This window comes from Anas acuta, chromosome 17 (genome assembly GCF_963932015.1).
Source record: "Anas acuta chromosome 17, bAnaAcu1.1, whole genome shotgun sequence".
Classification (NCBI taxonomy): domain Eukaryota; kingdom Metazoa; phylum Chordata; class Aves; order Anseriformes; family Anatidae; genus Anas; species Anas acuta.
Window position 1 is genome coordinate 12476879 of NC_088995.1, and position 17357 is coordinate 12494235.

Consider the following 17357-nt stretch of genomic DNA (forward strand, 5'->3'; position numbering starts at 1 on the left):
CTCTCTGCTGAATAGCCTCAACAAAGCTTGTAGGTGTACTGCAAGGTCTGTTATGTAAGCCTTCATCAGAAAACTAAATTCTCCTCCACGTCGTTATTAAACTTGATCTAAGAATTAAATAATTTAGAAGGCAGTGCTGGGCTTGCGAGGTCATGGGTTGGAAGGACAGGCTTTGTTCCTATGCACAGCATTGCTTGTGACGTGAGTGTATTGGAGTGCATCAGGCCATCTGCTACCCATGGCTGCCTTATTTTTTCTTTCTTCCCAGACAGGCAATGCTGGAGAGAGAAGAGAAATAAATATGGTGCTATCAGAAAGGGCCCTGGGTATCTATACTGCCTGGGTGCTTCCTAGGTAAAAGGCCTCAATGCCTGCACATTAAAGAAGCAAGCAATTCACTTTCAGTATAAGCTAGCCAAGAAGAAAGGCAAATAGACTAAAAAATTTGATACTTCTTTATTTATGTGCTTTTGTGCATGTGCTCACTCATATTTTAGGGAAGCAAATTTAAAAACATACTTTTTGAAGTTAAAAGTATTTTCCACATGCTATAGTTGCTAACAGCTGCTAAAGAGAATGGAGGGGTGGGAAGTTTTTGAAAATCTTTCACCAAATGCATAACAAGGCCATTTAGTGGTTGCCTTTAATATTTTATAGGTTGATTGTGCTTTTTAAAGCAGCGAGCAGGTGGAATAAATGCTTCAAGCAAGGCTGGACATGATTTGAAAGGCAGCCTGGTTTTCAGCTGTCCTGTTCTTCAGCCACATACACACTGGGTGAAACGTGGTACCTAGCCATAATAAGGATATTTGGGTATAACACCACCCACTGGGACAGACAAAGAAAAATCAGACCTAGTGACCTTATCTGAGGTATGAAGCAAATCAGTGAATTATTTGATATTCAAATGTAACCAAAAAAAATATAGAAGTTGTTCAGATTCCCAGTGGGTTTCTGTATGCTGGAACAGGATTCTGAAACATCAACTGAAGTTGAATTATAAGAGTTTGATGCCACGTCTGCTGCTAGGGTAGGGCTTCTATAATTTATGAACTCATGAAAATTCAGTTCTGATACAGCATCTGGTTCTTATTAAAGTTCTTCTATTAACCTGTTTTTCTATTGTGGTTACTCAAAGGTCAAGTGACTTCTTCAAGGTCAAGTAGAAAGCAAATCCATCACCCTGGCTTCTGTCCCAGAAGACTGAGATTGATGTACCAAGTACATCAAGGGTGTCTGCCACGTATCTCTGTTTTTCAAAATGAGCAACAGAAAAGCCTAGAACACCATTTCAGTATGCCTATTGACAGATTCACTTCTACTCTTTATCACCACATACCAGGGTTAGTCATCTAGCAAAGAACTCTTAGTTCTAACCTTTGTTATATTTGCCACATTTTTAAAGCCTCTAAATAAATTGTTTCAGAAAGATGTGGATCAAAAAAAGGGCTAAAATTTTTCTTTGGTGTCAGATGCATAATAAAAGGCTTCTGCCCATGCTCATCAGTAACTTCAGAAGCCACATTAAAAGCTGCACGTAACTGAATTTATTTATTGGATCTTTGGAGGCAGGCAGTATGAGCTAGTTGTTATTCATCAAGCATGGTCCTAGAGTGGGATATAAGCATCCAGGTATTTTTAATTCTGCAGAAGTTTTGGGCTGATTTTGTTTTCAAGCTTCACGGATCTGTTTTATCTGCCTGCTCTCAGAGGTTTCTTCATTCCCAACTATGCTTTCACTCAATCAGATCACATCCTCTTCTTAATTCCGAGTAATTAGCAACAACCTCTGGATGTAGTAGACATTCCTAGTTTCAAAAAGGAAAACATATTTTCCAGAAAACGGATGCTCTCCTTGTTTTTATATTATACAGCTAGGTGAATCTTTTCAGCTGGCTGAGTTCTGCAGACCTAGAGACTCAGATATACACTTGATAGGGTGGAAACCTGAGCTTACAGGATTTTAAGAGTACTTCTCACTTGTTTTGTGGCATTACAGAGGTTTGAAAACAGTGAACAAACTTAGAGATGGAGTTGACAGTGTCCCTTTCACCAACTTTTGAGACATGTTTTGACACTGAGATCACTTTTCCTCTTTATAAAACTCACCATATAAAGAACAAGTCCTAAAACCTTGTTACAAATCCTGATTGTTTGTTTGCTTTGCTTAGGCTTTGAGGAAAAAAAAAAATCAGCATGTACCAATGAAGAATATCATCAGTTTACTATTCATGAAAAGCGTTTTCTCCCCTTACAAAGGATGCGATGGTGCTTTTTGCTTGATGATGTTCCCACTGTTCTGTTCAATGCCTAATCATCAGTGTCCAGGACTGTCAGTACAACTGCTTTGGCTGCCAATTAGAATGATTCCTGCCTAGGAGAAGTTGATATCTACTGAATTTGACATGAAGCATAGAAAAAAAAATCAACGTTAGAGATCAATGCACAGATTCTAGAGGCCTGGAATATGGCAATACTAACAAACTGTAATTTTTCCACACAGTGTTAAGCAGCATTTGATATTTCTTAAAATGCATCAGAAGGCTGTGAATTGGACACTAAATTATCAGCTTGTAGGTGCTAGAAATGTTATATATGCTCAGCTGAAACAGATTATACGCATATGTGGTCTCTTCTATTATGAAGAATAGGATGAAGCATTTCAGGCTGATAGTTCTGTGCTGAATACAATAACTTGGTCTTGGCTATAGCATGTCACATAGAAGGATGAGCAGGTTTGATTTGAAGGCAATGAGACAGAATCACCCACTTTTCTTCATAGTATGCTTCAAAGGTTAATCACCAATTCGTAGCTGAACATTCTGAAAAATGACTGCATGTTGATTCATCTATTTCTGTCTACCAAATCATCAGCTATTGCAAGGTTTAGGCAACCTTGCAAAATATCTAAAACACAATCTGTATTTAATAATTGCATCAGTTTCACCTTTGCCATCTCTACAAACAGTAAGAGGAAAAAGGAAAAAAAAAATACTATCAAATATACTGGGTATGTAAGGAAGGGCAAAAAAAAAAATCCTTATATCAAATTAGACGTTCTTTTTTTGCTACGTTGCATTCTGGCACCAACATTCTGATGTACTAAGACTGAATTTTAAATCGCTTTTTTTCATGTACGTTTGTATATCCAGAAAACTTGTACCAGAAGGACATCATGATTCCCCACCTTTCTAAGAAGTATATGGTGCAAGAGATAGAAAAAAACAATGTTGGATCACACTGAAATAAGTGCTCCAGTTTCCCTGTCAAAGTGTGATTTTCATTCAAAGTGAGACATTTTTGCCTTGATGAGGATTCTTACCGGTTACTTTCATGGGGAATTCAAACTGTGATATAGGAGAGATTTAAAACCTGAAGATACGAGTTTGTCTTTCAGGTATGCTCTCTCTTAATCTGTGTCTTCTCAGTGCTAAATGCAAAGGAATGTGTAAGAAATATCAACATGAGAAAAAATATACATTATTTAAAGCCCTATTTTAGTGGCAAGGGCTGAATTAATGGGACAGGGGCTGAGCCATTTCAGCATTCCTGGTATTTGGGGTTGTTTGGGTCTTGTGAAAGATGGTTTTTGTGTGTTTGTTTTGTGTTTGTTTTTGTTTTTTCTTTTTGTTGTTCTGCTTTTAAAAACCTTTGGGTATTCTCAGATGTCTTTCCTTAAAGTTGGATATATGCCTAAGTGACTGAATATCACTATGCAGAGAAAATGAAAAACATGGTTTTATTTAACTTTAGTTGATTGAGGACTTCAGCTTTAGCTTCTTTAATTGGATACTGGCTGAAGCAAGATGTAGAATGTTATTTTACAGTATACTTATATGTAATACCAGTAATTATAATACCTGGAAGCCAGTATGAAACATGAGGTGGGGATTTAACAGCAGACAAGTAAAGGGTACCCATATCTACATGGCTAGATGACAGCAGATTGAAATTCTGTTCCTTAATGACTGCAGTACTTCTTAAAATGCTCAGCATACACCTAACAAAACAACATACGTACTGGAAGTAGTGAGCTGCGACTACTTGGATTCAGAGCAAGGTTATCAGAGCACTAAGCCAAGACAGCCCTACTGAGAAAACAGGGATTAGATTTTCATGAAAGTAAACTCTGAGATAGATAAACATAATTCTGCAATAGGGCTGTTCTTGGCTGATCATGTGCACACACTGTTTTACAAGCAACTTTTCTTCAAGCTGACTTTTCACAAACTGAAATGTGGCTTTTGGGGGGATAGAGATGTGTTCTGACTTGTGCTGCTGTGTGTTCCAGCCTTCAGGCTTTGTCTCATTTTTTCCTTTCCCCAGGATGGGTGATTCCCCTTCTTCATTCTTAGGGTATTTTTGGGATGTATTCAGCTTAACTGTAAGATGCACAGTACTCAATAAGAGGTAAGGGGAACTGGAATGAAATTGTATTTCCAAAAATCCTCTGACACTTCAATGTATTCTGTAAAGCTACGGTACCGTATGTACAGTATCCTATGCCAGTAAGAAGGATGTTTTATTTTTTTGACCTAGGGATCAAGCACTGTTGTTATTGCCATAGGTATGCTATTCAGTGCATATACTCAGAAGCAGTTCTGCATGGAAAGCCTGCTGTTCAATAGCTTCCTTGTTCTGCTGGACGTGAAGCAGAAATGTGTTTAGGGTCACTGTCCTCCTACTGAATTAATGTGTTGCAAAAGTGGCAAGCACAGCAGCCTGTCCTTCAAGCTCAGGTTCAGCTGAGGTTCCTGGAAATTGCATTGTCCAGAGCAGTTTGTATGTCATATATCTACCAAAATATAAGATGCTTTCATAAAACTCTAGGTAATCAAGTTTGTCATCTCACAAAGAAGGCTCATAGGAACTTAGTTGCCTCTGTGTGATAAGGAAGTTCAGGTATACAATGTCACAGTACATAATTCCACTCAAAGTGCACTAGTGTCATTCTGAGTAAAGAACAGAATTCTTTGGGGTTTTAGAATAGGCCAGGGTGGCGAGGGTCTTCAGATTTGTGCTCACACCATGGGTAACCTTCAAAAAGTCAGGTGCAAGAGGAGATTGTATGACCTGTTCTGTGTTCCTCGGGTTGTACATCATCTGTTACAAATTTTTCCCAGACATTCTTGTTCAAAGACAAAGAGGGTCTCACACTGTGTGTAACCTGACCCACACGCACCACCCTTGAACCTTGAAATAGCAATAACAGTGAGTGCAAGCCCTGCTTCCCAAGGCACTGGAGAGAATCCAGCTCTCTTGCAGACACCTTTGTTGTTGTTTTCATCGCATTGTGCTGGGGAAGAAGAAAGCCTGAGCAAAGTTTAACATCTGTATTTCAAACATCTGTAATCAGATGAACTGGTATTGTACCAAAAGCCAGCTGCCGGGAGTGGTTGTACCACTGCCCTGATGCCAGCTGGGGACAGGTGTGTCCAGTGCTGTCAAACCTTCCTAGTAAGTGCTGGAAGAAAAACCCCTTGAACATCCGTGCATTTCAAGGCACGAGTAAAATGTACTTGATTGCAAAGTAAAAAGTAGCATTAGTGTACAGAATAGGAATCAAATTCAGGATGAAATTATTCCCTTTTCTTCTCATTACCTCTCATTTTCTGAGAAGCAGGAGAACACATGCAGATAGCTTCCATCACTAAGCTGGTGGACACGACTACGGGCTGAGTTCTGTCATGTGCTGAAGCCAGCAGTGAGCTGCAAGCTTTTTGAAACCAGGAATGTCTTCTGTCAAAGCACAAAAGACTTCTGTAGTTTCAAGGGTAATGCATTTGGGACAGCTCAATCCACTGTGACCCACAGAGCTGCATTGCACTGAATAAAATAATGTAAATATTCCTAGAGGCAGAAACATTATGCCAAGGAGCCTTATGAAAGAATTGGGCCTCTCAAAGATGTAGTAGTATACTATTATGTAAATTACTACTTTGTTTGACAACTGAATGGCATTAAAATTGTCTGGAAGTTTATTGCTTGGAGCAGACAGATCCTAAGAGCTACATGTGACATCATTTAAATTACAGCAGTGCTGTGTACTATGTAAAATAACTATCTTTTTTTCCAAGAGGTGTGTGGCTGCCTCTTCTCTCCCTGCAATTATTTCAGACCCAGGCAGGATCTTTTCCCATAAAATTCAGTATTGAGCAGGCAGGGGAGTATTACAGGATTTTCAAAGGAACTTGATAGCAATGCGAATGGCCCCCGCAAAGAGCTATGTGGGAGCTGCCTTCACCTGCCTCAGGAGGAAAGTTAAAACTGTGCTCTGTGAGAGGTATCAGATGGAAGAAGCATGTTAATGAAGTCTAGTAGCTGAACCTCATCAGGAGAGCACTGCCAAACACCAGCAGTGTTATACAGCAGCAGTGGTCTCAGCATGCCTGGTGGGAGAAGACGAAGAGAGGAGAATGATGGGGGGAGAAAACAGTTGAAGCGAAGGACAGAGTTTGCTGGAGGTGGTTTTGAAACATTGATGGTGTCTGCAGGACCCAAACCCAGCCCTGAGCCTCAGATTTAAGGATCTACATTGCCAAGATCTAGACCAGACAAGTTACCCCAAGCCATGGGCTCCCACACACGTGCTTGTGCCTCCTGTTCCATCTCACCCTGGGCACAGCCACCTGCACAGGCTTGCAATGTGCCCCAGTGGAAGGAGGGCAGTCAGGAGGTGGCTGAAACAAGGGGATCCCAGTATTGACATTGGGGCAAAAAAAGAGCTCTTGGGAATTCAGCATAATTGATTTTTCCTGCAGCAGGTGTCTGGGGTATAACTTTGGAACAGCAAGTGGAGGATCAGGGCCAAAATATCCCACTTATCATCTCTCTTTAGGAGTGGAGACAGCCTGTAGACAGCTTGAGTATTTTCCTATCCAGCATCCTAGCCTTAAAAATGAGTCCCTCAATACCAGGACAACACAGCCCCCACAAGGGTAGCCCAGTGCCAGCTCAGCTTTATCTTTCTAACTCAAATTAAGGGCATTTAGGCTGAGAACCAGTTGCACCTGGGCCTTAGAAACCCAGCAGTTCCTGGAGCCTTTAGAAACCATCTGGCTCTGCATTTTCCTCAGGCTGCATTAGTCTCTCTTACACAGAAGTGAGGAGAAATCAGCACAACTGTCAGGTCCAGGACCCTGGGGCAGCTTTCTAGGTTAGGTTGGCTGGTGCTAACTTGTGCTGTTATGTTTCCAGGATACCAACTCCGTCCCTTTAGAAAGTTTCAGAACTGGGCCTTAGGACCTTGTGAAGGACTGTTTACCCAGGAAGGATTTCAGTCTCTGGCACAGGGTTTGTGCCAGGTTACAGTTTCTGAGCTCTGCAGCAGGAGTGTTACATTCCAGTTTCAGGGTAACAATGCTGGTAGACCTGCAGCACCAGAAGCACATTATATCCCTGCATGTAATGCATGGAGATTATGGGAAGAGACTTTGAGAGAAGCTTGGAGTACACACAGTAACTACAGGAGGAAAATACACAGCAGCTTCATGAATCAGTGTGAGTATACTTACTCTGGAGGAAAAATTGAGTGGTTATCAAAACCTTCAGGTATACACAAATGCAGCAGTTTTCCGGTTCTCTTGGTGGTTGTCCAAACTCTACAATATTCCATGTGTTAGCAAATAGGAGGATCAAAGCCAGCAGTAAAAACAGCCTTCCGTCAAAACTCAGAGTAGAAGAGCAACAGAGGGCTGTGGAGGAAGATTAGATGGTGCCTCCCTAACATGTCCATTTGATACCATTCCAAGAAAACACTCAATGCCCATAAGGGAAATCCACACACGATACTGTTTAGCTTTGTAAAAATAATTTCATCTGAAAAACTTCTCTCTTAGACTGTTAAAGACACTGGTCCTTTGCTTTGAGCGCCTTATTTTCTGGCTGAGTAGGGTATAGTCTTCCCATTAATCCCTTTAGAAACAGCTTTTGCCCTAGCCAGCCTCCATTCTCTGTAGGGCACTGGATGGATCACTCAGATGGGCAAATCAGCTGCTCACCTCTTAAGTGGAAAATACTCTGAAAGGGTGTGAGATCCTGTCCTATTCCCATAGGTGCTTTTGCAGTCATCTTCCTTAGCCCATAGCTTGCTTTTTCTTTACTTTCCATGGAAAGAGCAGCGAAGAAAGAATGCATTGTATCTGCAGAGCCTGTGAAAGCCTCAAGCCTTGGATGTGAATTAAGCTCGATGTGAGGAAGCTGGGTTTTCCCAGGAGTCCAGTTTCAGTGCTCCTGTGGGAAGAGGCGAGTTCAGGTTCTTAATTTCTTCCCACCCAAGAAGTTATGTGACTAGCAGGTTCAAAAGGAGAAGCTTAGCCTCCTTTTCCTTGGAAGTAGCTTTATTCAAACCTTGTATCATTTGCACAGTGCCCCCGAAGCACAATCGAGCAACCAGGGACTGTATGAAATATGTAAGCTTTCCATTCTTCTGCAGTTTTTCCCCCTTGCTTGGCATATGGAATACACTAGACATGCTTGCCAGTGAAGAGCTCCTCTGGAAGAAATCATATTTAACAAGGATAAATGTCTTATTATCAAGGTCCTATAAGCAAAGGTGAGGGTGAGGTAGTTCGTGTCCATCAAAGTGGAAACTGGCTGGAAGTTTAATAGTTGCTTGGCACTGGGTTTCTCTTCCAACAGGCTCATTTTTACAGACATTCATCTCTGCTGCAGCTCTTTCTGCTATAATTTATACAGGTGCTGCTACTCGTAAACAGTCCTGTCCCCAGTACTCCTGATGGTAAAATCTTTTTGTTGGTGTTGTTATTCCAAAACAAAGGCTCTATTTCTGCAAGTACAGGTAATTCATGAGGTTTCATTTATCTGCATGCTGATGCTAATTAAAAAGCTGTTATCAAAAGTCTCTTCACCCCACAGCCAGCAGATAGTTGGTTTACCAGCTTCATCTCCAAACTAAGGGCTAATTAATATAATTTTACTGATGAGGAATTCCTGTATGATTCCCCCTTTGAACGGCACTTACATTCTAATGGAAGGCTAGTTGAGCTTGCAGTGATAGTCAAATTATTTTTTGTACTGGGGCAAGCCACTATCTTTTGAATCAAATTGTTCCTCTATTAATTAATGCAATGCACTTAGCTGAAACATGTACCTGGGGTTACAGTGTCTATTAGAAGCTGGGCATGTGTAACTATGGTGGAAAGATCATAAACAAGAATTGTGAGGAATGCTGAGACAAGGTGATATTCAGGTGTGAGCAGCAAGGGCTTTCAGTTCTCAGGTAGATGGATGCTAATACAAATACCTGGCAGCAGCTCTGTGAGATCACAGTGCACCTGTGGAGGCTTCGTGCCAGTGACATCAAGGAGGCTACCACAGCCCAGACAAATTTACCTTCCTGTCAAATGACGCTCAGGACAGGACTTATGAAAACATTTTCCTGCTTACAGAAAAGAAAAAGATGCAAGCAGGCATGCAGCAGCTGGTGAGGGCTGCATGTGTCAATGCATATATGAAGCTGTGTTTGTATTCAGAGAATGGCTGAGGGAAGAACATGCTGCTTATGGAGATGCAGTAGACATAGTGCTTTGACCTGAGAAGGTTGAGATTGCTTTCATGAGCAATACCTAGATAAATGATTTGAGACATGACATGAACAAAAATGGAAGACTTTATTTCACTAGAAGAAACTTTAGGTTAGTAGAAATCATTTTCTTCCAAATCATTCAAAGAGCAAAACCCTGAGCCAGGCCTACTGGCCTCATTGTTATATTAAGAAAGTTTTCCATTTCAGAAAAAGTCTAAAGTTTTGAGGGAAAAGAATGTTATCTATAGTGCTTTCTAATCTCAAAGTGCATCACAGTTCTGCTACTGCTTCATTATTCAAGCAAAGAACCATCTAAATCATCTAACCTACCTCCCCTGCTTTCTAATTAGAAAATCAGCATGGTTGTGAGCTCCTAATCTGATCCTTATTTCCTTCCCCTGGCTAATGTCCACAGCAGTTGCTACTGCTGTTGAAATGTTAGCAGACTTGGTCTGAACCTTGGTTTGTTCCCCCACTAGAGCTGTTAAATATCTTGGATGAAGGAAGAAAAAAATACTTTGTCTTTCAGCAGCTCCATGCTGCACCCCATGGCTATTCAATCAGGTCATAGAGCCCAGAATAAGTTTCCAAAAACCAGGTGGCTACAAACCTCTGTAAAATCTACATGTGTTCAAATGTCAAAGACAGCACCTTTAAAAAAAAAAAAAAAAAAAGTCAAGTTAATTAATACCTGTGATTTTGCAGGAAATTAAACACAGGAAGCATTCCCTCAAACCTTGCTCCTGACTGGGTGCCTGGAACTACAGTAATTGCCTTGTATCAGGGATGTCATTTTTCATTTCTAGCAGGTCTTGTTTAACCAGGCAGCTTCTTAAATTACAATTCATTATCTGCTCTGTAGTGAAGTAAACCTTTTAGCGTGGCTTTTTGTACATGGAAGCATGAATTCGGAAGATGGCCAACATGTACTTTGCTGAGGCATGTCCTGGGCAAAGCTCTTGCAGGCTGTGTAATTTCATCAAAGGATTGTTGTTTGGTAATAGTGGACTTCTGTTTGACTGATCTCAACAGAGGATAAAATGAAAAATGTCCCACTGTTTAACAGACTTCAAAGACACTTCAGGTTCTGTTTAGACCCTTTGCTTTGATCCACAAATAATTTTGTGGTTGGGTAGAGAGGATGGGAGAAATCACAACCTCATGCTCTTGATTTAAATTTCTGTGATTTTGTTGTCGTTGTTTTGTTCATTTTGTTATGTTTTCCTCTTTTCCCCAGAACCAGGATCATTTGTGTGTCACTGTCTAGTGGCAGATATTTCTCAGGGACCCACATTATAAATAAAAATTTAGAGAGATTGTGGAAAGAGTACAACAAGCCCAGTTCCAAAGCCAGGATAATTCCATGGCCAAAGAGGAGTTGCTTTTTTCTGAAAAATAATTTTAAAACTTCTATTTTGGCTAAACCCAGTGCTAATCAAATGTCCAGGTGTAGCCAGCCCTAGGCGTGTGGGACTATAAATGAGATGTAGGCTTTTTATTAATTTGCCTTCCTTAATCCTTATGTTTTGTATCCGATGAATATTTTGTAGACCATGTATGTCTTCCATGGCCATCACTGCTGTCAGCTCTGCTGTCTAGTTCATATGCTTAAAAGTCCTTACTCTATGTGCAAAATCCTTCCCCTTCACCCCTGTGTATGTTCCATGCAAGCAAGGGGGGAGGTGTTATAATTAAAGTCTAACATAATTCTCATGAAAATTTCAAAATCTGCTATCGCAAATGACTGGTGCATGACAGATTTTCATCAAATACACTTTATTCATTTACAGATGTTTAAAGGAACAATGTGCTAAGAGCACTGAACTGATTCAATCCAATGCTAAGCCCTCTGACAACGATATGACTATAATTCTTGTGGTGAGATCTCAGCAGAAAAGTGTTCCCATTAATATCTGCTACCTGGCATCAGTGGGGCTTAAGAAATAGGAATCTGACATATTTATTCACCACCTATATTTTTAAACAGCAAACATTTTTAAAGCACTTGCTGAAATATTTAAGCCACGCAAATAATGAGTAGATGATGAATGACAGGGAGAATAAATGCCTTTATTTATTGAGAAAAAGGAATTTAAGAGCTTGGTGTGAAGAACTTTTTAGTTAAACTGTGACTGGTGATAATTCTCTAATTCTCTAATTGAATTGTTTGTACTAGGTTATTGAATTTGAGAAACCTTAAATGAATTCCAGCCCAAGGTTGTAATCTGAGCTATCTAAAACCCTTGCAAATGTCCTTCGCTAGCTGAGATTAATCTAGAAAGTCTTACAGAGCTGTCAGCAAGTTCACCCAAAATCAGCTTCTTGGCAGGAATGGATTAATAAGAGAATTTAATGTGCTAACGCTGCAATCTACCATCTCCTTCATCTTCTGCTGAGAGTGGGAGAGAGAAGTCAGTTTTCAGGCTAGTGAACTGTCACACTCCGAGTTCCCTATCAAAAAGGAGTTCAGGACCCGTGTTTCTGATTTAAAGCTTTTCATTCACATTCATTTTTTTCCCCTTCCTTTTTTCTTTTTTTTTTTTTCCTTGCAAGAAGGAACCTGAAGGGCATCCTTCAGAAGACACAAAGAGAAGTAGCAGACATACAGCTCTTATAAACAGTTACTGTTCTTGGCTTTTATAGGCTGCAGCATTTTACCAGTTGAATATATGCTCCTTTGTTTGCAGTTGATCTCTTAAAGCAGCGCTTACGTGTTCAGTGACTTTTATGAACCTCAGGCGTTAGAATTCAAAGCTTTTGTTTTGAACAAAATGTGGAAGTTAACTCCATCCATCCTCCATGGAAGTCTTCAAACTTCCTAACTCTGTTTATATTCAGAGCAATATCTCCAAGGTTTTGTTGCTGGAAGATGCTGTGGCTCTTTTTGAAGGCATATGACAGTACCAGGTTACACTAATTCCCCTTCTGGTCCTTATCCCATGCAGGCTAAAGTGAGAGAAATACTGCACTGGTGCTCCTTTTTTCAGCAGTTGAGCTACGAATGAAGCTTGCTCTCCTTTCACTTTGCAACCCTCGTGCTCGCTGTGAGTGCAGGGTGCAGTCACTCACATCCCTGGCAGGGACTGGAAACCAGAGTGAAAGTTAAAGCTTGAAGCACTCTAAAAACTTTCATTTTATATTTTTCTTAGTAACTGGGATGAGCAAGCAGATGCTAGCTTAAAATAAACAAGTGCATTGAATTCTCCCTGGAGGAGTGGATGTATCCATTTGTTGGGATCCCCCAAGAGTAGTTGGTTGGCTGACTAACTCTAAGCAGCACTGAAACAGTAAGATTTAGCCTGCTCTTTAATGCTCAGCATCATGTTGCAGCTGATGAGAAGGGGGTTTTAGTGAATTTGGGAATAGTCCAGCAAAATTCAGGTTGGTGCTTTGTGCTGCAATGTCAAGCTGTGCTCGGAGTAACTCATAAATAAGGCTGGTGGCAAGCTAATGATGCTCCAGGATCTAATCGCAGAGCTAGCTCAGATGAACTGTGGAGGAACAAGAAAATGAAGAAAATTTTACTTCAATGATTTGGAAATAATTAGGCAGATGGCTCTTGATATTTTGGTGACAGAAACCATAGCCTCATATGCTTACATGAGCATTCGTATAATGGTGAGGGTTGTGGTTTTTGCTTCATGGCCTTCCTTGCAGTCTAAAATACTACTTTAGCTTTAGGCAGAGCCCTGCAGTAGCAAAACAGAGGGCTCTGCAAAACAGAGTAGGTTAATGTGGGTAAATGAGAAATAATGTTGAATATATGAGGAGAAAAAACCTTCCCTCACAGAGCAGCTGTCAGCCAGTAGAATCCCCCCATGTGTGTGGATTATTCCCTGAATGGCTCTGCTTATCGCGAAGGAGAAGCCCCATCTGGACCATAACGTAGACATATGTCACTTTGTCACACCCCCACCCAGCTTGACCCGTGTTCTGGCTTTATCTGGAATGATGTTAGTCATGCTTATCTGGGAGGAGAAGTTAATCAGATGCAAGGTGGGTTTTCTTAGGCTGTGAGTCAGCAGTTCTGCTTCTAATTGGCAAATAATTGATGTTACTATGCGTTCACTTCAGTTACTTAAACAAAACCTCACTATTGGTGTTATGCACAGTTCTCTTTTGTGATGAGGCCCCAGAGCCACTGCAATGGGACATCTCCACTAAACGTGCAGATAGAGGAGCTCACAAAGCAAGGATATAACACACGAGCAGTTTAATACTTATTAATTGTTGAGCCTGAAATTTACTGGGTCGTCTTTCCAAGTGCATGACTGAAGCAACTTTGCTGTGTCAGGAAACTTTGTGTCTGATCCTATAATGCGTAAAGATGCCCTGGCAGCAGAAAGGCAGGAGAGGCACTTTGCTGAACTCAAGTGAGGCTTGTCATTATTTATTAAAGAGAAAGGAGCTGAAAGTTCAACTTCTCCTGACACTTCAACCTCTCCTAGCATTGTTCGTATGTGTAGTAAAGAGCCATTTGCAGAGAAAGGCATTGCCACTCACTTCTGAGGGAGTTGAAATAATATCACTTTGCTTGTTTAGGAAGGGCATCCCTTTTTATTCTTGTTTAAAATGTGAGACAATGCGGTTGATTCCTCTAATGCTTTCAGCTCTCATTCAGCATGCCTGAAAGGAGAGCCCCAGCAGAAATCTCAGGAGCAAGCTGTAATTAGTTGAAGCGAGCAGATGGCTCCAACTTCTTGTGCCTTAGCAATGTGACAGCATCTCACAGAGGAGCTGTGACAGCATAGGACGCTTGTAGGAGAGGGGTGGGATGAAAGCTCCCCGTGCCTCTGCAGCAGGCATAAGCAGTGTCTTTAGCCAGGCAAATGTTATTTCAGCATTCATTAAATTACCCATCCAGATTGGCCCTGGATAAGGGGTAGCAGTAAAGGAAGGAGTAAAAGGTGAACCAAGATTTATGTTTATACTAAAGGAAGTGTAAAATGAGATGCAAAGTTTGGACATAAAGTCATTTAATGGGCTCCGTGAATTTCTGAATAAACCTTTTCTGAACAAACCTGTCTTCTAAACGGATCGAGAAAAATTCAATTAAAAAAAAAAGTTCTTGAAGGATGAGAATAATCACATGTGAAATCAGTGTTCAAATAATTTCTGGCATAAGTATGACCTTACAAGAGCAATCAAGCAGTTTTGTTTCTCTTCTGTTTCACATAATCTAATTTAGTATAAATGTTCCTGATGTTAGAAGTCAACTTGTTTTGATTTTGATTACTTAGATATCAGCCTGTAGGAAGTGTTTCTCACTCTTAGATCTTGAGAATTGTCAAGAAAAAATCAGACTCATTTTCTCAAACAAGCAAGGTTAAAAGCATAAGAAAGAAGTTTGTATCAGCTGAAACAATTCTCTTAATAACAGAAGTAATTTAGACTGAGATTTTTTAATATTTATGTTCTATTTTTTCTATACATCCTCTATTCCATTTTTAAGTACAAGATTTTTAACAGCTTTGAACCAGTAAAATAGCAATGCCAAGCCCTTTCTCCTTACATGTTTGCTCTCTAAACAGCTTTTTTTTTTTAACAAAATTAAGTCAAAAAGTTGTCAGTAAGTCCATTCACGTGCCTGAAGTACATAAAGTGCATTGCTGAGCACGTGTCTGTGCCTTAGCTTGTCCATCTGGACCCCTTTCTTGGTATGATACATAAATATTTATTTGTGAAGCAGTCTGATTCCCCATGTGAAACACCTTTCACAAGCATAAAGTCTCCTGTGAGACTAGACTGAGGCTAGAAGTGCTTCTTCAAATAGCATCCTGCTTGACGTGAATGTTTAGAATATTGTATATAAATTGCAAAATATAAAATTTTACTTCTAAGCTGCATGGTTTAATCATTGGAAGTATGACATCAATCGGTGCCTTATCTGCAGCGTGTGTTTGGTATTTAAGTCAGGGCTAGCGCTGTGTTTTCTGAGCAGAAAAATTCAAGTGTCTTTTCTTTAGGAGACTTCTTAAAGATGTATAAAGTGTGGCAGATGGGGAAAGTTGCTGAATCCTGGATAAATTACCAAGACATTGCACGGTTGCTGTAAATATTGTAGGAGCTCCTGACTGTCAAAGGAGATTTAAAAGAACATCTACACAGAAGGGACACAAAGTGTTTGTAAGCCTCCAACTTGTAGGAAGGAACATCCATCTATCTGCCTACAGTTTGAGGTCCTTGGTCCACAGTCCTCTAGGGAGAGCCACGGTGAGACAGGTCTAGCCAAAGAGCATCACTTTCGACAGGAAGGCCATACAGTATTTTATTACGTACAACATTATTTGCTGATGGTTCTGAGGTGCCCAAGCCACTTCCTAGATGTTATAAGTACCGTGCCAGAAGTATTTGCTTCTGAGGGATAATCAGGCTCTGGCCTAACTTTGGTAAGCGCAGGTAACAAGGACGGTTCAGTATGTATGGTTCAGTCCTGTAGCTACATCCTTACTTTCTTTTTGTACATATCAAATTTGTGACATATGTTGAATACCAGATTCACACGTATCACATACTAGAATCCGCAATGAAGAGAGACTTTTTTAAGATCTCTATGTCCTGCCATCAGCTGAGTTTTCTTGAAATCTTTGTATTTTACTTATTCTCATGAGTTAAACAGACTATGTCTTATCTCAATTATTAATTAGATAACTATTTTATTATTCTCTTCATACATAAAGAGGTATATTCTTAATTTTCACTATATTCTTAGCATTTCATCCACATTCTGCTCTCACGGTTATAAAAAGCAGTACCTGAAGTTGTAAAAGTAAGGAAACTATCTCAAGTTGTGGAAAACCTGGCTTGCACATATTTTTCTCTTTCAAATCCTCCTTTAATTTTAAAAAGGTCAAAGCAATTGGAACAATAATTAGCAGAACAAACATTGCTGTCCTCAAAGGAGACCTTGTCTGCCAAACTCCTGACTCAAGAGGATGGGCGCAGCTGAGTTACAGCCCAGCTCTCCTTCCTGCTCTGGAGAACACAGCTGACTTAGATTGGAAAATGCTGACAGACCCTGAACTCTATCTGTGCTGGTGGCTGTCATGCTATAATAAAACACACCTCAGTCAAGCACATAAAAACAAGCTTTAATTCAGAATCTGGTGCTTAACTCTGCATCATCAATCTGCCTTCTCTGTATTAATCACCCCATAATACATGCTGTCTGCAACTGTTAGCGCTCCACAGCCTGTTTGACAACTGAACACAGCTGAAAGCCCTTAGTTCTGGAGGTTTGGGGTGTTTTGTTGTTGTTTGTTTGGTTTTAACACATGGTAGTTAGCACAGCAAAGCTAGATGCAAAGAGCCTGCCTGTCCTGCACTGAAGTTTGCCCAAAACAGAAAAACAAGTTGGAAGAGCAGGCTCGACTCAAGAGCTTGTTAAATAGAGAATTTGAGTGGATTGACAATTATTTGACATTGTTGTCTCTTAAGAAACAACAATGGAAAGACCTCAGTGTTTAGGAAATACTGGTTTTCACTCTGTCAGAATTAGTCGAATTCATCCCTGCTGTGTTATGCCCAATACTTTACAAAATAGAAGGATCCCTGGATCCTTCTGGGTGAGAGATCAGTTGTGCAGGATGCTGCAGCTTGGGTGGAGGTGTGCTGAGTCTGGTGCTGCTGCAGGCAAGGCAAGGGAAGGTAAGTGGGAAGTGTACAGTGGTGGTAGGCTGGAGGTTCAGACCTGACTGAAAACGCAGGCATGGGGCCCATGCCAGCCCTCCTGTGGGCCTCCAGCTGCCTCCATCCCAACTGGTTTTGCACAAGGTCACTCAGAAATTGCAGAGTTGTTAATGTTACAGAT

General features: G+C 40.5%; 2 long non-coding RNA genes across 7 annotated transcripts in view; both read left to right on the forward strand.

The window, feature by feature from the left end:
- The window catches only part of LOC137841129 (uncharacterized), a 357202-nt gene that overhangs the window by 304190 nt on the left and 35655 nt on the right, over positions 1–17357 (forward strand). The gene's annotated exons all lie outside the window — the stretch shown is intronic.
- LOC137841241 (uncharacterized) lies at positions 6904–8337 on the forward strand. Its single transcript, XR_011088499.1, has 2 exons — positions 6904–7504; positions 8116–8337. It is a non-coding gene; the product is annotated as an uncharacterized lncRNA (long non-coding RNA).